Consider the following 22434-nt stretch of genomic DNA (forward strand, 5'->3'; position numbering starts at 1 on the left):
ACTGGTGTTAAGTGGCCTAGAAGATGTACATTCTAGAAAAAAAGATAAGGGAACTCAGAGACATCATCAAGTATAGTAACATTTGTATTATGGGGATCCCAAAAGGTGCAGAGAGAGAAAAGAAGGAAGAAATTGTATTTGAAGAATAGCTAAAAACTTCTCAAATCTGGGGAAGGAAACAGACATTGAGATCCATGAGGCACAGAGTCCCTAACAAAATAAACCCAAAGAGGTCCACACCAAGACACATAATGATTAAAATGGCAAAAAGTAGGGATAAAGAAAGAATTTTAAAAGTAGCAAGAGAAAATAGTTACATATAAGCAAACCCCATAAATCTATCAGATGATTTTCAGCTAGCAACTTTGTAGGCTAGAAGGGAATGTCAGGATATAATCACAATGCTGAAAGGAAAAACAAAAACAAAAACAAAAAAAAACTGCAACCAAGACTACTCTCCCCAGCAAGACTATCATTCAGATTAGAAGAAGATATAGTTTCCCAGACAAACAAAAATTACCGGTGGTCATCACCACAAAACTAGACTTAGAAGAAATGTTAAAGGGAATACTTTGAGTGGGAAATAAAGACCATAGTCAGGAGAAAGAAAATTATGAAAGGAAAATATTTACAGATAAATACAAGATAATAAAAGCACCAGATTAATCATTATAAAATCATTACTGAGGTTAAAACACAAAAGAATAAAAGCAAGTATGTGTATAAAAATCAGTTAAGGCATTCCTAAAGTAAAAGGATAAAAAGTTTAACATCATACACATAAAATGAGAGGGGTAAAAATCAATGCTTTTAGAATGGGTATAAACTTAAGTGACCATCAATTTAATACAGATTATTTGTATTTTTTTAAAGATTTTATTTATTTATTTATTTGACAGAGATGGAGAAAGCACAAGTAGGCAGAGCGTCAGGCAGAGAGATAGGGAGAAGCAGGCTCTCCACTGAGTAGGGAGTGCAATGTGGGGCTTGATCCCTGGATCCTAGGATCATGACCTGACCCAAAGGCAGATGCTTAATGACTGAGCCACCTAGGTTCCCCTTAATACAGATTATATGAATAAGATGTTATATATGAGCTTAATGGTAATCATAAGAGACCTCTTCCAGGGCACCTGTGTGGCTCAGTGGGTTAAAGCCTCCGCCTTCAGCTCAGGTCATGATCTCAGGGTCCTGGGATCGAGCCCCACATCATCGGGCTCTCTGCTCAGCAGGGAGCCTGCTTCCTCCTCTCTCTCTGCCTGCTTCTCTGCCTACTTGTGATCTCTCTCTGTCAAATAAATAAATAAAATCTTTAAAAAAATTTAAATTAAAAGAGACCTCTTCCATAATGATTTTGAGTCATAAACTGAATTTGAAAATACTGTATTTTCTTTAAGAGGGATTGCTAATCAAAATCAGAATCAATCAATCAATCACAGATCTTCATAAGAATTGTGGAATGCACTCTGGAGTGGATCACTTAGGAAAACATACTTAAGAATACTTTTATGAAACCAGTAGATTCATTCTAATGTGGAAGAATTTTAAGCTGGATTTAATTTTTTAAGTTCAGACATAGCTATATACTCATTTAAATTACAAGATTAATGTCCCTGTATTGAAACAAACTCCAGAATAAAAAAACAAAAATAAAAACAAAAGAACTAGTAACATGAAAAGTCATGCATTCACTTATCCAAATGTATTTTTTTATTTCATTTATTTGTTTTTTTAAAGATTTTATTTATTAGAGAGAGAGAGCACAAGCAGGGGGAGCAGCAGAGGGTGAGGGAGAAGCAGGCTCCCCAGTGAGTAAGGAGCCCAATGTGGGGCTCAATCACAGGACCCTGGAACCATGACCTGAGCTGAAGGCAGACATTTAACTGACTGAACCACCCAGGTGCCAATCAATAAATTTATTAAGCACTTACCAAGTATAGACCAGTAAGTAAAAATGTGTTGGACTTTATTACCTATTAAAGATTTTATAATTTCTGCTTTATAATTTCATACTCTGCTAAGAGAAATAGAAATATTTTCAAATTATAACATCATACAATTTATTTGGCTCATGTCATGATCTCAGGGTCCTGGGATCGAGTCCCGCATTGGGCTCTCTGCTAGGCAGGGAGCCTGATTCCTCCTCTCTCTCTCTGCCTGCCTCTCTGCCTACTTGTGATCTCTTTCTGTCAAATAAGTAAATAAAATCTTTAAAAAAATGATATTTGTTTAAATATAAAGATAATAAATAGTATTTATCTATACTTTTGGGAAAAAAATATTAATGCAAGACTCCTTCCAGAGAACAAAATGAATTTCATTTCTTATTACAGAGAAAGTAAAAAAAAAAAATCTTTAAAAAACACATGTATATTCATTTATATTAAATTATATTAATTATAATTTATATTTAAATAATGGACATAGCCATTTAATTGAAAAAACAAATATTTGATACAGCTAAAATTTAGTTACAGCATTTTGAAAAAAACAGTACCATTAAGCACTTAGAATATTTCTAACATGGGTAACACATGCCCAGGTCAAAATTACTAATCAAAGAATTTAAGTTTCAAAATGCTATGCAGGTTTCCATGTAACTATTTAGGCTGGTTTTTCAGCAGCAGGTGGAGAATTTAAAAGAAGGATGCCCAGGTGACTCTGATTCAAAGAATTATCAGAACTTTATATCCTAAAACAAACCACTTACTTTTTTTAGTTGCAGAACATGTTTTAAACAATTTCAATCATCCCATTTTTCTGAATACTGATCAATTTTTTTCCATTCTGTGAATATGAGTGACTCTCAGATGAACATTCTTAGGATATTCAATGTCATTCATTTCAACTCCACGTTTCTTTTCCCTGGGCTAAATTTCCATAAAGAGCTCAAAGGGCTGTCCATTAGAAACATATATTTTATAGAAAAAAGTATGTTTTACATGCAAAAATTGAAAATGTCCACAAAAAACAATTTTTTAAAAAATGTATATAATATATTTCTCCATGTGCTGCTCAAAGAAATAGTCATATAATACTGATGATAATACAATTTGAAGGACATCTCAAATTACATCCATAAATTTCAATCTCAATAGAATTATCAGGCCAAAGAGTGCTCAAAGTCAATTATGGCATAAAAAGTACCCTTGAAATCTGTATATAAAGAGGCATCATTTTCTAAAAGGATGAAGAAGGTAAAATTCAAAGGAAAAGCATCCACCCATCTCGGGTCACATGTGCTAACTAGACTAGTTTCAAGAAAAGAGAAAATAATGAGGTGGAAAGGAGGGTTCCACAGCCAGCAAAATAAACAGAGCTTGGAAATAAAGGATACCTGCAAATTTCAAAGGTGGCATTCTCTCAGTACTGAGCCTAGTAGTGAGCATTCTAAATAGACTCATATGCCATACATGTTAAGTGCTTTTAAAAATCAAAGTTTATACAAGGTCTTTCAAGGTTGGACATGAACCTTTCATTATCAGTGAAAAGATCCCTGAAATATGTGCCAATGGCTCAAATCTGACCCAGATGAGAAAGAGAAATTAAAGAGCCATAGAGAAATCAGAATTTCAAGTAAATGTCAGAAAACTAAGCTGATCTTCCTGAGTCAGGAGCATTTATTTAGGTTCCTAAGACCAGAAGTCTGGAGTCTGTAATCAGTTTTCTAAAACAGCTCTCAGACTCTTTTCTCTTGACTCCTTTTCCTTTCTCTGACTCTAATTTATCTTGCACACTATCTCTGGATTAATCTCCTGAAGGCCCTTTCATTCTATTAGTGTTCAAAAACTCTACACAACTCCCAATTCCTTCCTAATCAGATTTAACAGCTCCTGTTTCTTTTTTTTCTTTTTCAGATTCCCTGCAATTTTTCTACCTCCCTCTCAGACAAAACTATTTTCCACTAACCCCAACCATAGAACTTTCTCTAAAGTTGGTATCATCATTCATCTGCATCACGCACTTGACTATATCATCCAAGCATTGCTCAACTTGCTTCCTTCCTGAAATGCCATCCTCTCTTCTTCACCAGCTGAAATCTTTTCTACCCATTCCTTAAGCTTCAGCTTAAATCCTGATTTAGTGACACTTTGCATGTTATTATTTACTTTGGCCTATTCTGATTAATCCCAGCTTTAAATTCTTATAGAGGTATTGTTTGTTCCACATAGTTTACAGTTTGGGTGTCTATTATTTTGTATTTTTCATTAACTCACAGGGGCACTGAGTCTTAAGACATCCATAAACAGTCAGCTATTTGGAAGCTTGGATCACATCTTGGATTTTTATGTTATAGGATGGATTGTGAGTAGATAGATATGAATTCTGCCTCATTTCATAAAAGAGGATTCAAGGAGTCCTATTAAAATACATATTGTATGCTTTAAACTTACAAGTTAGGAAAAAAAAAATGATGGCATGATGTCTAAACCCCCACTGCTAATGTGAGACAAATTTTTGAGCTAGTAAAGGTTACTGCTAAGATGACCCATCTAACTTGTGGGATGTCTAGGAGTCATAATCTGCTGTAGCCCTTTAACACTGAAAGAGCAGACTGGTACAAAGGTAATAAGCAAGGTTGAGAAGGTACATGTTTCCTATAGGTAAGAAACTAGATTAGCCCCGAGTGTTAAAAATAAAAAAAAATACATATTATATAAACATGAACGAAGGGGAGAGGGAGATACAGGTTTCAAGTTCTATAATTAATATTTCAGGGGAATGAAAGGCACAAGGTAAGGAATCTAGTCAATGTTACTGTAACAACAATGTAATGGAAAAGATGGTAGCTTCACTTGGGATGAACATACTGTAAAATAGAAACTTGTCAAATTGCTAAGTTGTACATCTGAAACTAAGGTAACATTGTGTCAACTATACTCAAAGTAAAAAAAAAAGCTATAATGAAAAACAAAATAAAAATAATTGAAGGAATTGAGTATAAAGGTAGGATATTAGTCTCCTAAGGCTATGATAACAAAATACCACAAAGTGTGTGGCTTAGAACAACAGAAATTTATGGTACATAGTCCTGAAGGCCAAAGTCTGAAGTCAAGATGTCAGCAAGCCCATGCTTCCTCTAAGTATAAAATTCTTCCATGCCTCTTCCTAGGTTCCTGGTGGCAGCTGTCAGTTCTTGGCATTCCTTGGCTTACAGCTACAACACTCCAATCTCCACCTGTGTTGAACATGGCATCGTCCCTATGTATCTGTGTCTACACATGAACATGGCATCCTCCCTATGTATCTGTGTCTACACATGGTCATCCCTCTTTTTATAAAAGCACTAATCATATTGGATTATGGATCCACTCCACTTTAGTAGAACTTCAGCTTAATGATACCTGCAACAACACAATTTCCAAATAAGGTCATACTCTGGGGTACTGAAGCTTAGAGCTTCAACGTATTTTTGGAAGACACAAATCAACCCATGGGAGGCAATAAAAACAAAGGTGCCAATTAACTCTGAATTTAATGGATATAATACAGCTGAAAAGTTCAGCCTGGATGCAAGAAATAGGCAACATATTTACTTCTAAAAATAATGAGGTCCATGATCAACCACTTGATTCAGAGTGTGTAAGATTTATACCAACAAATTATAAAAGAAAACAGAAATTCCGCATGGATCCCAAGGGAAATTTATCCTAAGAGAGCTGATGAAATAGAATTGTGGTGATTTAGAAACCACTATTATCAATAAAACTGACAAGATATACATGATTTTTAAAATAAGAGCTTAATTAGATTTGCTTTTTTAAAATTTTTCATTTTAGTAAAATTAATCATGGGCAGGATGGGAATAATAATTTGAGGAAATATGACAGCATCAGTGTATGCAGTTCTTGAGGCTATACTTTAATCAAGGCATACATATCTTTGATTCTAGACTATCTATCACAAATTAGAACATCAAATTCAATGAAAGTGTATCAGATCAAAAAATATTATTGTCCGTGTTAAAACTTTTCTTAATTTTAACCTTGGAGTTCTTTAGTATTTGATCTGAAATACTTCTTTTGTTACATTATTTTTAGAAGATATTATATATTGTGTGTGAATTCTAGGAATTCCTCTGTAATCTAAATTTGCATATCTGACTCTACTTAAAAATACCCCTGAGATGTATCACTAAAATCTAATGTTGAAAATGTCCTTAAGGTAACTATTTCATCTGCCAATATTCTTACTTCCCACTGTTTTGTTTTTCCATACATTTCCTGAAGTTTTCTTGACCTGCTTCATATGGGAAGGAACAAGAGGGCAGCTATCCAATAAACAGTATTTTCCAGGCTCCCATACTAATTAGACTTAGTTTAGATAGATTTCTAATTTTTCCCGACTTCTGATTTCTATTAACATCTTAGCTATCAGTTATATACTTTCCTATTAAATGTCATATAGTGTTTTCCCTTTCCAGCTGCTTTGAATATTACCATTTGATCTTTAATTATCAGCATTTGATTATAATACATTAGGTATTTTTCACCTTGTATTTATCCCATTTCAATTAGCTGACAATATCTTCCAAATGATATGGGAAATTATCAGCCATTATTTTTTCAAGTATTGTTTCTATCCCAACTCTGCCTTTTCTGGCTGGGATTTTTTTTTTTTTTTAATTTCCACATGTATTTTATACTTAGTTTTACTTTGTTGCATTCACCTTTTTATTTTTTTGTTTCAGTTTATATATCATTTCTAATAATGTATTTCTGACTTCAATATACATAGCCTACCCTATGCTTTGCTTTTAATCATATCCATGAGATCCACACTTTTTTTTTTTTAAGATTTTATTTATTTGAGAGAGGTAGTGCATAACAGAATATTGGAGGGGCTCAGTAGCTGAGAGGAGCAGAGGGAAAAGGAGAAGCAGACTGGTCTTGGGGCTCAATCCCAGGACCCATGAATCATGACCCGGGCCAAAGGCAGATGCTTAACCGACTGAGCCAGCCAGGCATCCCTACTTGATTCTTCTTTGTATAAATATATAAACATTCTATCAATAATCCCATCCATTCATCATATTATTTTTCCTTCTCTCTCTTTTCTATAATATATGAACCAAGAATATGTTAAAGTTCTTGCTAACTGCAATATTTGTACCATCTCTCGGGCTGTTTTTATAATACTGTATTTCTTCTTTTTTTTTTTTTTAAGAATTATTTATTTATTTGACAGAGATCACAAGTAGGCAGAGAGAGAGGGGGAAGCAGGCTCTCCTCCGAGCAGAGAGCCTGATGCAGGGCTCGATCCCAGGACCCTGAGACCATGACCTGAGCCAAAGGCAGAGGCATTAATGCACTGAGCCACCCAGGTGCCCCTATAATATTGTATTTCTTTACTGCTTGTCTTGTTGCTGGTTACTCATATGGTTAGTAATTTTATAATCATATATTGGAGGTAATACACAATAAAGATCTGGATTACCTTGCCTTCTAATTCTCCTAAACATATCTTTTACTCCTAGAGTATGTATCTTAATTCTAATATTTTGCTCTTATTTTTAGAGTAGGGCTTTCTGTATTCTTAACTCAAAGTTCTGGGTGCTCACCACGGTATCTCTAACTGAGCTTGGCCTGACAGTTTTACAGAACTAAGTATCTACTCAAATCTCTCCTGACTCCCTGTGGTTGCTCTCTGCTAGATACCCTGGAGTTTTACTGCTTGGAAGCATAGCTAAACAGCAAGCCAAAGACACAAATAATTTTACTGTGGCTTTTCTGCCATGCCTTTCTTTTTAAATCTTTGTCCCTGAAACTCAAACCATCATAGCAGTAATGAACCATATTTCCCCCCCCCCACAATGGTACTACTACCTTCTTTTGAATTCTATTTACCTGAACTGTGATTTGGGAAGTCCTAGGTAATTCAGTAAGAAAAGAAAAAAGAAAAGAAAAGGCATATAGATTGGGATGGAAGAAATAAACTTTATTTACAGGTGACATGGTTATCTATGAAGAAAATCTGAAAGAATCAACAAAAAAGTTCCTGAAACTAATAAATGATCATAGCAAAGTTGCAGGATACAAGTATAATAAACAAAAGTCAATCCATATTTTCTACTTAATAATGCTAAAATGCCCTAAAAAATAATCCATTTAAAAGAAACATGTTATTAATGGAGGAGCAATGTATTTAAGTTTTCTTGACTCTCCTAACAAACAGACATAATAATGAATGCATTAAAGCACTGGATATGTAAGTAAATAAAATAGAACATTTAAAGCATTTTAAACCAAAGTAGTCAAGTGCTATCTTTACAAACCACAAAACTCCATTGTGCTGTGCCAAACTACGAACAAGCACCCATGTATATAATTAACCATGTGAGAGGATGTGGAAGACAGTAATTTCTGATAGACCTGATGCTGGTAAATTGCCAAAACAACTCATTCAGAAAGCAAGAGAAGACTCTGGAATAGAAGTCAGGTGTAGCTATCTGAGGAAAGCATCAGGAGAGGAGGTTTTCTGTTTCCTTTGTAAGGATGAGTTTAAGGGACTTCAGAAATGTTAGTGTTAAGTTTGTTTGGTTGTTGTGAAAGGTTGAAACCAACCAACTGAAGAAGCTTTCTTCAAGGAGAAACCAATGCTAAAGAGGAACTAACTGTTGAGGACAGAATACAAATTAAGCAGGAGAAAGATACTATGAGGAAAAAAGAGAAAGTTGAGGCAGGCAGTGTGGAAGAGAAAGAGAGAAAGAAAGGAAACACTCTGTTAACATTAAAAATGAAAAGAAAGGAGACAGTTCTAACAGTACTTGAAGTAGCTATTTGATGCTTCACAGTAGAGAAAAGCATGAAGCCATGGAGCTCTGCAAGTTACCTTGGTATATTCCCATATTTTGAGGATAACTTTTAAAATTCAAAAATACTCATTTCATATAAACATTCATAACGTGACAGAATTGTGGTTGAATTCCATACCAATTCACTGCAGGTTGAAAATATATACATAAATGGGGGAGAATAAACATGCTTTTAGACAATGAGGACATGCCAAAAGAATATGATCTACCAAAAAAGATTTAAAAATTGAAGCTTAGTATTTCAAAATAAGCCAAATAAAATTAAAATATGAAAACATAAGAACTAGAAAAAATGAGAAAAATAAAATTATGAAAATATGAGAGCTTGAAAACAGACCTGAGTTCAAGGATGATTTAGGAATAAATTTAAAATAATTTTAGAAATAAAGATAAATAAACAATGAATATGAAGAGGTGAGGAGGGGCAAGACGGCAGGGACATAGGAGTCCCTGATTCAACCAGTCCTCTAAAGTGAGCAAATTATCTACCAGAACACTCTGAACACCCATGAAACCAGCCTGAGATGTAGGATTATACATTTCCAGATCTCTACAGGGGAAGAAGATGCCAGTGGAGAGGTAAAGCAGAGTGAGAATAGGACTGATATCAGAGGATAAACAGAATAGGGAGGGAGCCACCAAAAGTGACCCATTGGAAAGTAATACCCCAATACAAAAGTGCCCTGTGACTGGGGACCAGCATTAACTTGGGGTCTGGTTAAAAGCACTCAAAAAGAGCAAAAGATCTTAAGGGGCAACTGGTGGAATCAGACAGTCATGGGCACAGGCCTAAGCCCATGATCCCAGGATGGCCACTGCTGATGACCACCCTTGCCAGTGAGAATGCAGCAGTGGAGCCTCCAGTTCCTGGTCCTGGAGCTGCCAGAGTTGTGCAGTTTGCAACACTACTCAGCCAGGGTGCACTCCTGCCCCAGCATGAGGAAGTCTGGTGACCCCCTCTAGAACCACAGCTTTTCGCATTCTGTGCTCACTGTGTGACCTGGGTCTGAACCACACTCCCCAGCCACAGAGTCTAAACACTCCCAGCCTGGACTTGAAGGAACTACCCCAGAGAGCAGTGCTGGCAAAAGCAGGCTCCCTGGACCAATATCTCTCATGGTTTTAGTAGCACTGGAGTGCAGAGATAAGTGGGCACTTCAGGAGACCCCTGAGACTGAGACGGGGCCTGGGGTTGTGCTCTGCCTGTAGGAGGTTGCACGGCTCAGCAGAACTTAGAGAGTGGGGAGTCTGTGTGCTCTGGACCACCCAGAGGGGAGCAGACTCAGGCTTCTCTCTGAGATGGAGGTCTGGGTGCAGTTTGCTTCCCACTAAACCTCTGAAAGCCCCAAAAAGCTGCCAAAGAACAAAAACCTCCAGAGAACAAAGCCTGAAAAACTGGTTTCTACAGAGCCCAGCCCCTTCACAGGGGGCAGGAGGACTCAATCCAAGAAAGGCTGACTGAAAAACAATGCAGCAGGCCCCTCCCCCAGACACCCAGCTGAAAGAAGGAGCAGACAACTACCACAGGGCCCCCATAAAACTGTAAAACCCCAATATGAGGGGAAAACAAGATATTGAGCTCCCAGTATTGCTCTAAAATCTGTGTACTTCATAGATACAACTTTAATTTTTAATTCATTCTCACTATTGTTCTTTTTCATTTTTTGACCTATTTACCATTACAGCTAGAGGTTTAATACAACATATTCCATAATAACCTTTTAACCTGAACTTTTTTCATAGATATACCTATTTTTCTTTTTCTTATCTATTTTTTTAAATATACATATAGATATAAGCTTCAAGGTAATCCTCTTTCCCTAATCAGTACTAGCCCTATATATAAATCTGTTTTACTCTCCCTTTATCTCTAGAAAGTTGAGTCCTTTAACAAAGATATCAAGATACACCCAGAAAATAACCTTCCTCTCCCACATTGAGGATTTATAACCACCCTCACAACTCTTTCTTCTGTCAGTGTTTCTGTGTATTTGTTTTTGTTCTGGTATTATATAAATCTTATCCTTGGAGTCCATTTTGGCTGGGTTCTTTTTTTTTTTTTTTCTTGTCATTTACTTTTGTTGGTCTTTTTGTTTATCCATTTTTGTTTGTATACCTTGTAAATCTTACCCTTGGGGCCCATTCAGGCTAAGTCTTCTCTTTTTTTTTTTTTTTTGGTCTCTTTCTCTCTCTCTCTTTTGTTCTTTTTTCTTTCTTTTTGATGGTGACTTCAGGTTGCTCAGAAGCATTCCAGGATGCACCCTGCCAGGATTACAGTTGATATATTCAGGTACACATCCCCTCAACCACCTCTCATCAAAATGACTAGGAGGAGGAACATCCAACAGGGGAAAAATTTGGAGACCGTGCCCTCTTCATAAGAACTATTGGATATGGACATAAACAGTATGTCAGGAAGGGGAGTCACCGTAACAATACTCCAGGCAATGGCTAGGTTGGAGAAAACCATTAGTGACAACAAGGAATCTAAGGGCTGAAGGGAAAGCTGCCCAGGGAAGAAGTTAAAAATGCTATCAATGAGATCCAATCTAATCTAAATACTCTAACAGCTAGGGTAACCATAGGCAGAAGATAGAATTAGTGATCTAAAGGAAAAACTGATAGAGAAAATGGATCAGGAAGAGGCCTGGAACAAATAGCTGAGAAGCCATGAAAACAGAATAAGTGAAGTAAATGATGCCATGAAACATTCCAACATCAGAATTATTGGGATCCCTGAGGGGGGAGAGAAAGAAAGAAGACTAGAAGATATAGATGAACAAATTCTCCACAAAAATGTTCCCAATCTGGAAATTGGAACCAGAGTTCGCGTCCTAGAGGTAAAAAGATCACCCCCAAGATCAATGAATCTAGAAAGACCTCCAGACACTTGATTGTGAGACGGATGAATCATAATTTTAAACAAGAGCTCTTGAGAGCAGGTAGGGGGAAGAGATTCCCTACCTACAGAGGAAGGTCCATCAGAATAACATCATACCAGTCCACAGAAACCTAGCAAACCAGAAAGGGCTGGAAAGACATATTCAGGGGCACTAAATGAGAAGAACATGCAGCCAAGAATACTTTATCCAGCATTCAAAATGGATGACATTCAAAATGAATGGAGAGATAAAGAGCTTCCAAGACCAGCAAAGTTTAAAAGAGTATGTGACCACCAAGCTGGCACTACAAGAAATATTAAGGGAAGTTCTATAAAGGAAGAAAGAACCCAAGAGTATCATAGAACAGAATATTACAGAGATAATTTATAGAAACTAGGAACTTCACAGCCAACATGATATCAAAAAAACATATCTTTCAATAATCACTCACAACGTGAATGGTCTAAATGCTCCCATAAAACTGCACAGGGCTGCAAATTGGATAGAATGACAGGACCCATCCATATGTTGTCTACAAGAGACCCATTTGGAACCTAAGATCACATCCAGACTGAAAACTAAAGGGATGAAGAAGCATCGTTCAGGCCAATGGGCCTCAAAAGAAAGCTGAGGCAGCGATTCTCATATCAGATAAATTAGATTTTAAACTAAAGACTCTAGTTAGAGATAAAGAAGGACACTTCTTTCTTCACATCATTCTTAAAGGGTCTATCCACCAAGAAAATCTAACAATTGTAAATATTTATGCCCCCAATATGGGAGCAGCCAAATACATAAGACAACTGTTAATTAAGAGAAAGAGTCATATTCATATGAATACATTAATAGTATGGGATCTTAGCATGCCACTCTCAGTAACAGACAGATCATCCAAGCAGAAAATCTATAAAGAAACAACAGCATTGAATGACACATTGGACCACATGGACCTCATAGATATATACAGAATATTCCACCTCAAAACAACAGAATACCCATTCTTCTTGAGCACACATGGAACTTTCTCCAGAATAGACCACATACTGGGTCACAAATCAGGGTTCAACTAATACCAAAAGATTGAGATTATTTCCTGCATATTCTCAGACCACAATGCTTTGAAACTGGAACTCAACCATAAGAAAAAGTTTGGAAGGAATTCAAACACTTGGAAGCTAAAGATCACCTTGCTTAAGCATGTGTGGATCAACCAGGAAATCAAAGAGTAACTTCAGCAATTCATGGAAACCAATGAGAATGAAGACACTTCAGTCCAAAACCTATGGGATACAGAAAGGGTGGTCCAAAGGGGAAAATACATAGCCATCCAAACCTCCCTCAAAAAAACTGAAATATATACCTTAAAGAACTGGAGAATCACAAGAAATTAAGCTAACCCCATACACAAGAAGGGAATAATCAAGATTAGAGCAGAGATCAATGAGATAGAAACTAGAGATACAGTAGAATACATCAATGAAGCTAAAAGCTGGTTTTTTGAAAGAATAAGATCAATAAACCATTGGCCTAACTAATCTAAAAGAAAAAAAAGAGGACCCAAATTAATAAAATTATGAGTGAAAAGGGAGAGATCACGATTAACACCAAGGAAATAGAAACAATCATCAGAAATTATTCTCAACAGTTATATGCCAATAAGTTAAGCAACCTAGACAAAATGGATGCATTCCTGGAAACCTATAAACTTCCAAAACTAAATTAGGAAGAAACTGACAAACTGAATAGACAAATATCTAGTAACAAGATTGAAGCAGTGATCAAAAATCTCCCAAAAAACAAGAGCCAGGACCTGATGGATTCTCTGGAAATTCTACCAAACATTCAAAGAAAAAAAATAATACCTCTTTTCCTGAAGCTGTTTCAAAAAACAGAAACAGAAGGAAAAACTTCCACACTCTTTTTGTGAAGCCAGCATTACCCTGATCCCCAAAGAGGCAAAGACCCCCCCAAAAGGAGAATTTCAGACCAGTATCCCTGATGAATATGGATGCCAAGATTCTCAAAAAGATCCTAGCTAATAGGGCCCAACAATACATTAAAAAGATTATCCACCATGACCAGGTGGGATTTATTGATGACATGTAAGGTTGGTTCAATATTCACAAATCGTTCAGTGTGATAGAACAAATCAATAAGAGAAGAGAGAAGAACCACACGGTCCTCTCAATTGATGCAGAAAAAGCATTTGACAAGATACAGTATCCATTCCTGTTTAAAACGATTCATAGTATAGGGATAGAGGGAACATTCCCCAACTTCATAAAATCTATCTATGAAAAACTCACGGCAAATATCACCCTCAATGGCAAAAAGCTGACAGCTTTCCCTTTGAGATCAGGAACACGACAAGGATGTCTACTCTTGCCACTGTTGTTCAACATAGTACTAGTAAGTCCTAGCAACAGTAATCAGACAGCAAAAAGAAATAAAAGGTATTCAAATTGGCAAAGAAGAAGTCAAACTCTCTCTCTTTGCAGATGACATGATACTTTATATGGAAAAACCAAAGACTCCACCCCAAACCACTAGAACTCATACAGCAATACAGTAATGTGGCAGGATACAAAATCGATGTACAGAAATCAGTTGCTTTCTTATACAATAACAATGAAAATATAGAAAGGGAAATGAGAGAATCGATTCCATTTACAATAGCACCAGAATCATAAGATACCAGGGAATAAACCCAACCAACAGGATAAAGGATCAGTACTCAAGAAACTACAGAAGAGTTACGAAAGATATTGAAGATGACACAAAAAGATGAAAGAGCATTCCATGCTCATGGATTGGAGGAAGAAACATTGTTAAAATGTCTACACTGCCTAGAGCCATCTGTACTTTCAATGTCATCCTGATCAAAATTCCACCGGCATTTTTCAGAGTTGGAACAAACAATCCTAAAATTTGTATGGAAACAGAAGAGACCCTGAATTGTGAAGGAAATGTTGAAGAAGAAAAACAAAATATGGGGTATCATGTTGCCTGATTTCAAGCTTTACTACAAAGCTGTGATCACCAAGACAGCATGGTACTGACAGAAAACAGACACACAGACCAGTGGAACAGAATAGTGAGCCTAGATATGGACCCACAACTCTATGGTCAACTAATCTGCAAAGCAGAGAAAAATATATAGTGAGGAAAAAAACAGTCTCTTCAATAAATGATGCTGGGAAAACTGGACAGCTATGGGTAGAAGAATGAAACTCGACCATTCTCTTACACCATACACAAAAATAACTCAAAATGGATAAAAGACCTCAACGTTGGGGCGCCTGGGTGGCTCAGTGGGTTAAGCTGCTGCCTTCAGCTCAGGTCATGATCTCAGGGTCCTGGGATCAAGCCCCACATCGGGCTGTCTGCAAGGCAGGGAGCCTGCTTCCCCTCCTCTCTCTCTGCCTGCCTGTCATCTCTCTCTGTCAAAGAAATAAATAAAATCTAAAAAAAAAAAAAAAAAAACGACCTCAACGTTGAGGCAGGAATCTATCAAAATCCTAGAGGAGAACACAGGCAGTAACCTCTTCGACATCGGCCACAGCAACTTCTTTCAAGATATGTCTCCAGAGGCAAAGGAAACAAAAGCAAAAATTAACTTTGGGGACTTCATCAAGATCAAAAGCTTCTGTACAGCAAAGGAAACAGTCAACAAAACAAAGAGGCCACCCACGGCAGGGGAGAACATATTCACAAATGGCACTACAGACAAAGGGCTGATATCCAAGATCTATAAAGAACTCCTCAAACTCAACACACACAAAACAGATAAACACATCAACAAATGGGCAGAAGACATGAGCAGACACTTCTCCAATGAAGACATACAATTGGCTAACAGATACATGAAAAAATGTTCATCATCATTAGCCATCAGGGAGATTCAAATAAAAACCACATTGAGATATCACCTTACACCAGTGAGAATGGTCAAAATCAACAAGACAGTAAACAACAAGTGTTGGAGAGGATGTAGAGAAAGGGGAACCCTCTTACACTGTTGGTGGGAATGCAAGTTGGTGCAGCTGCTTTGGAAAACAGTGTGGAGATTCCTTAAGAAATTTAAAATAGGGCTTCCCTATGACCCTGCAATGGCACTACTGGGTATTTACCCCCAAAGACACAGATGTAGTGAAAAGAAGGGCCATCTGTACCCCAATGTTCATAGCAGCAATGACCACGGTCGCCAAACTGCGGAAAGAACCAAGATGTCCTTCAACAGACGAATGAATAAAGAAGATACGGTCCATATATACAATGGACTATTATGCCTTCATCAGAAAGGATGAATACCCAACTTCTGTATCAACATGGATGGGACTGGAAGAGATTACGCTGAGTGAAATAAGTCAAGCTGAGTGAGTAAAGTATCCTATGGTTTCACTTACTTGTGGAGCATAAGGAATAACATGGAGGACATGGGGAGATGGGGAGAAGTGAGTTGGGGATAATTGGAGGGGAAGACAAACCATGAGAGACTGTGGACTCTGAGAAACAAACTGAGTATTTTGGATGGGAGGGGGGTGGGAGGTTTGCGAGCCTGGTGGTGGGTATAATGGTGGGCACATATTGCTTGGAGCACTGGGCATGGTGCCTAAACAATGAATTTTGGAACACTGAAAATTAAATTAAATTTTTAAAAAAGAATGAAAAGGTATCACAGATGATACAGTAAAAGACATAGACAATGAAAAATAAAATAGTACATTTTAAAATCAAGCAAAAATTAATAGAAATAAAATGAGCAAGTAATAGCCAAAGGTACAGAAATTATACATACACACACACACATATATACATACATACATACATACAATCCAAGTGAAAACAAAAGGAAAAGCAAAGAATACATATTAAAAACTATATTTTAACAGAACCTACCTGAAATAAAGAATTATACCTAAATATTGAAAGGGAAGGGGCACCTGGATGGCTCAATGGGTTAAAGCCTCTGCCTTTGGCTCAGGTCATGATCTCAGGGTCCTGAAATTGAGCCCCACGTCGGGCTCTCTGCTTCCTTCTCTCTCTGCCTGTCTCTGTCTCTCTGATCTCTGTCAAATAAATAAATAAAATCTTTAAAAAAAAAGAGAGAGAGAATATCATTTCTCAAAAAAACAACTTTTTTTTTAAGACTTTAGTTGCTTATTTGAGAAAGAAAGCACAAGACAGTGAGACAGGATGAGCAGAGGGAAAGGACAGATGGAGAGGCAGACTCCCCATTGAGCAGGGAGCCTGAGCTCAATCCTAGGACCCTGAAATCAGAACCTGAGGATTAGGCAGACATTTAACTGATGAAGCCACCCAGGTCCCCTCTCAGAGAAAAGTTTTACAAACAACCCATATCAATACATACTTGGGTAAAATTATTTCATTTGAACTCCAAATGCTTTCACAAGTGACTTGCTTTAAATAACTTTAACAATAACCCAAGTACTACTTAAGTATTTGAAAAATAAACACAGGGAAAAATAACCCTTCTAAATTCTTGTTATAAGGTGAGTATATTATTGATTATAAAACCTGATAAAAATGCTCCAAAAAAGAAATCTAAAAACCAACCATTTATGTGAATATTAGTAAAAATCTTTGACTTATAAATTTAATATTATTGCAATTTAGTAATGGACCTTTTTTTGTGAGATAAAAAATTCTAAGGACTATATGAAAGGATAAATAGAGAAAACACAGAAACCATGAAAGGGATATTTTAAGTATATTTTATGACCTCTATATGCAAGAGAACAAGATATTCGAAAATGAATGGACTAAGAAAATCTGAGAATAGAAATATTTGCAAATAAGAACTTAGTATATTAGAAACATAGCATTAGGAATTGGTGAGAATAATATTCCCCATAATTAGTAGTGTAGGAATAATGGCATAACCACACAAAGAAAAGACAAAATTATCTCCAGAATAAATATGTCAGTATTAGAAGAAATTAATTCACCTTTAAACTTGATAATTACTCTTAATTATGACTCACAAAATATAATCAATAGTAATTTTAGTTATATTACTTGTACAAAAAATAGCACAAACATTATAATCAATAAATAACAAATGACAAAATAATGAAACACATTTGCAATGAAAAATGTTTAAGGGTCATGAGATTTATTCATTAATAGGATTTTAAGATAGGGTAATTTGGAGTACAGACCAAGTCAGATAATCAGGTATATTCCAAGGATAAAAAGAAATGCAAGTTTTTCTCAGCATTATGCATACACTAAAATAATAATGACAAGAAGAAGATTAGCACAGACCCTGTGACATAATAACATGTAAATTCATGAGACATTCCATCTTTTTCGATACACTTTAACATGGCTAAAAGTGGTAATTTTATTATGTATATTGACAATAAAAATAAATAAACTGATAGATACAAAAGAATAGAAAATATCTTAATTAAAATAATGTAGACATTAAAAAAGTGCAGATATCTTAAATGTTTTCATAATCTTAATTTTCATAAAAATACTGTATTGGTATCATTCTAAGTTTGTATTGATGCTTAAAAAATGAGAAATATCTGGCTATTAGATCAACCTCAATAAGAACAAGAAAAATGAAAACTAGACATAATGTACCTATTGATGTGGTATGATAGAAGCTACAATTCCTTGTGAAGTATTATTATAAAAAAAATAGGACAAATCTGATCAGCCTTCTAAATGCAACCACTCTTTATAGCAAAAGGTATGTAGACCACTTTGACTGATAGAAAAGGAGACAATGAGCAAAATTCAAAATGTGCAGTTATATAGGATCAATACCTTTGGTTTCTTTATCAAATAAATTGAAAGAAAAAAAATGGATGGAAAGCTTATAAATCAAAAGCAATTTAAATTGTATCAATGAAATGCACTGAATATCTTTTGTTTCCTGATTCAAACAACTGGTAAGTTAAAAATACTATGAAATATTGAAAGAAATGTTAATACTGTGTTTTCACATTAAAGATTTGTATTTAATTACTTTAGAAAAGATAAAAAAATATTGGAATTATGATTTTTAAAGTATCTTTTATAGATACATATTCAAGTGTCTTTATAGATACTGCATCCTTGGATGTGCTAAAGTGCTATATAGGATTTATCTGAAAAAAAAAAAAAAAAGGTGGGATGTCAATTGAGAATTGGTATAGACTTAGAGAAGAATATACTGACTATTCTGAAACTGGATATTAGATCCATACAGGTTCATTATGTTACTTTTTTCCTTTTATATATTTACACTCTTCCAAAAATTTTTTAGGTACTACCCACATTAAAATCACAAACAATATAATAATGGATGAGGAAAAATCATCATCTCAAGTTATTTAAAAGCTATGCGTGAGAAGAAACAATAAAAAGGAATCTAAGCTTATACATGCTTTATCTTTTAAAAAATCTATTTATACTGTTTCAACCCATTGACCAATATACTCATACATTTTTTAAATTTTAGGTATATATGACTGGACATATAGAAAATCAGTAACCAAAAAATGTTGGTCAAATCCTTTTGTGAGAAAGTAAGCATTTCTTGGCTTTTTAAAATTTTTTTAAAAAAATTTTTAAAATTTGTTTTTAACACCAACTAATCTTAAGGATTAGGCATTAAATGCCAGTTACTTTTTAAAGTACATTTGCTATTTACTCTCCACTAGGGAGAAATGTGACCTCATTCCATGTTCTGAATAACACAAGAGTGCCCTAGTGATTAGCGCATCAGGTCAGATGGGAGAAAAACACATAGCTCTGCACTTTTAACAACCTGCTCAGCCTTAGACTGGTTACCAAGGGATTTAAAGGCAAATCATGAAAAAATAAAAAGTCAATTGATTAAGCATGTGGGCAATAAATAAATCCCATATTTATGTTACTGGCATAGGGGTAATAGTTTCCTGACAATGTATATCTTTTACACTCTATTCAGATAGAATAAACATCTAAAAGTTTAATTTCATTGTAAGCTTACAATTTTGTAATTGGGGGGCTATTGTCATTTTAACTACCACCAGTGTCAAGCTATGAAATGCTCCCATCACCATGGAAAACTCCCTTAGACCCCTCAGTAATCAATTCTCATCCCCACCTTGCTTCTAAGCAATCACTGATCTTCCAGAAAGCAAACTGTGATCTTGCCTTTTCTAGAATTTCATATAAATTTCATACAAAGCCATAAAACATGTAGTCTTTAGTGAGCCGCTTCTTTCATATGACACCAGACTATGCAAGACTAGAACACTTTGCTGTATCATTCCAGACTGTCTTCTTGATATAGTAGAGATAGCACTGAAAAAATCGGATTGAAGGCCTTAATCTTATCTCTTCCACTCCAATCTGTTAACTAAGATACACATTTTAACTTCTCTTGTCTGGCAACAGTAGGATGATCTTTCCTCCTCAAGGCTACTGTGTGGAGCTAACTGGAGAGGACAGATAAAGTGCTTTCTAAAGTGCAACACATAACACAGACCAATTCAGAAGAAAAAGATATCAGAAAAAAGATAAATGATAGTTTAAAAAATATTTTATTAGGCATGAATAAATATATATTAAAATATAAATTTTAAATATACTTTTTCACTATGCATATGAGACTAAGATGAAGACTGAGTATGTTTCATGAAATTGGAATAAAATAGTTTTCAATTAGCAATAATCGCGCCTCGGATAAACCTCATTGGCTACGATACTGCCACTGCGCAAAGCTGAAATTGGAATAAAATAGAAAAAGAAACCCAAAATTAGAATTAAAAAAAAGAACAATGTTCTATCAAAGCCTCATAAAACCTATCTTTAAAAAAAAATCAAATAGCATGCCTGAGAAATATACTTCATTCTTTTAATTGTTATCACCATCAAGAATTTATCCTACATAGGACACAGCACATCTGACAAAGTTATAGTTATAAAACAGAGCATATAATCCTTGTCTTCAAGTTTCTCTACTTTCCCTATCAACATGGAAAAGGGGTAAATAAAATAGCTTTTAAATATAATTTAAAGGGGCACCAGGGTGGCTCAGTGGGTTAAGCCTTCACCTTTGGGTCAGGTTATGATCTCAGGGTCCTGGGATGGAGACCAGCAGGGATGCTCAGCAGGGAGCCTTCTTCCTGCCCCCCTCTCTGCCTGCTGCTCCGCCTACTTGTGATCTCTCTCTCTCTGTCAAATAAATAAATAAAAGCTTTAAAAGAATTCAATTTTTAAAATAAATACAATTTAAGGACAAGGAAAGAACACTCTTCCAGTAAAATAAAATCATAAAGATTATGTGAAGGTTGACATTATTTTTTCTTTTTTTTAACTTACTGTCAAGAAAGAAGTCAAGACATCTACTGTCCCTACATCCACATCACTGTGATGGATCTCCTTTTCTGATCCAACTCTGAATCTTGAAGTTTCCCTCTGCTTTTCTGTACCCAAGGGGAAAGGTCACACCATAACTGCAGTGTTAAAGGCTTGAAAATTTCTGACACAAAGAGGAAACTGAGAAAATCAAGGAGGGGAAGGAGTAAAGAATGGGTTAAATGAGAAGATATCTCATCTGGGTAGGTTGAATTTTGCCAGTTAAAGGAAAATGCAAGTGGAATGCCTGAAAGATCGAGTCTGTGTGGAAAATTTTAGGAAGGCTAAAGACAGAACACTTGACTTTTTGCCTTTTTGTCTTTGTAAGTTAGATAAATTATACAGATCCGAAGTAAAGTACTAACAGGATTTTTTCAAGCATCTATAGGCTTTTATCCAGTAAAGAAAAGGGAGAATCTTCAATCCTTGACTATAAAATGTCAGATCTCAATCAGATGTGTGAGGTATTTTCATTAATGATGGCCGCAGGTTAAAAAGGCTGATCTATTAATCTGGCTAACTAAAAAATAAGATTAATGTCACCTTGTTTTGGTCACTCTATTTAGGAAAAAAAGACAAATATAAGTGTGTTAAATAAATTTCAAATCACTGTTTAGTACAGTGAGTATAGAAGTGTATAGCATACAGAACAATAGTTTTATTAGTAATGATGAAGAAAGAGTAATCCTTTAAGGCTGGACCACTGGAAAATTTCAAGAAGTTATTAAATGCATATGATAGAGTTGGATGTTTAAATTAAGAAACTAAAAACAAATAAAAACTCAGAAAAATTACATAATGTGCTCAAATTTAGTAGTAGGAGATCACAGAATCAAAACCAAATTTTCTGATTCTATATGAGTATGTAACTCATTATAAAAATAATAGTCCCTAAATAATGGAGATTTATTTGCTCAACAGTATTTATTGCTTGCCTGTAATATGCTAAATTCTGTTCTAGCCAATAAAGATAAAGTTTTAAGGGAAGCAAAGTAGTGAACAAAAATAAAGTCCCTTCTTTTGTGGAGCTTGTATACTAAAGTGAGGTTGCAAGACAGAAAATAATTAAATATATATGTTTATTTTCATACAATGCTATGAAAAAAATAAAAAGGGTAAGCAGATAAAACAAAGAATTATAATTTTAATCAGGATGTCTAGGGGGCATCCTTCTGGGGAGGTAACATTTAAGGATTAATCTAAATGAGATTTTTCAGGTAGAGGAATCTGGGATTACAAAGAAGACTCTATGACTGTATGACTGGTAGAGACATCAGTGCAGCTGGAGTAGAATGAGTCAGAGAAAGTAACAAGATTTGTTGAGGTTTATACATTTTATGCTTTTACATTATTGTTTGAGGAGTGCTACTTACA

The 22434-nt window shown here is 35.4% G+C and overlaps 1 non-coding gene and 2 pseudogenes across 1 annotated transcript; 2 read left to right on the top strand and 1 right to left on the bottom strand.

The window, feature by feature from the left end:
• Positions 1 to 4379: 4379 nt before the first annotated feature.
• On the top strand, positions 4380 to 4530 carry LOC123390451. Its single transcript, XR_006605045.1, has one exon. It is a non-coding gene; the product is annotated as a U12 minor spliceosomal RNA (small nuclear RNA).
• A 13404-nt stretch (positions 4531 to 17934) lies between these two features.
• LOC123390476 lies at positions 17935 to 18031 on the top strand (annotated as a pseudogene).
• A 2233-nt stretch (positions 18032 to 20264) lies between these two features.
• On the bottom strand, positions 20265 to 20425 carry LOC123390453 (annotated as a pseudogene).
• Positions 20426 to 22434: the final 2009 nt, after the last annotated feature.

Source organism: Mustela putorius, unplaced genomic scaffold (assembly GCF_011764305.1).
Source record: "Mustela putorius furo isolate JIRA1106 unplaced genomic scaffold, ASM1176430v1.1 tig00537350_pilon_pilon_pilon, whole genome shotgun sequence".
Classification (NCBI taxonomy): Eukaryota; Metazoa; Chordata; class Mammalia; order Carnivora; family Mustelidae; genus Mustela; species Mustela putorius.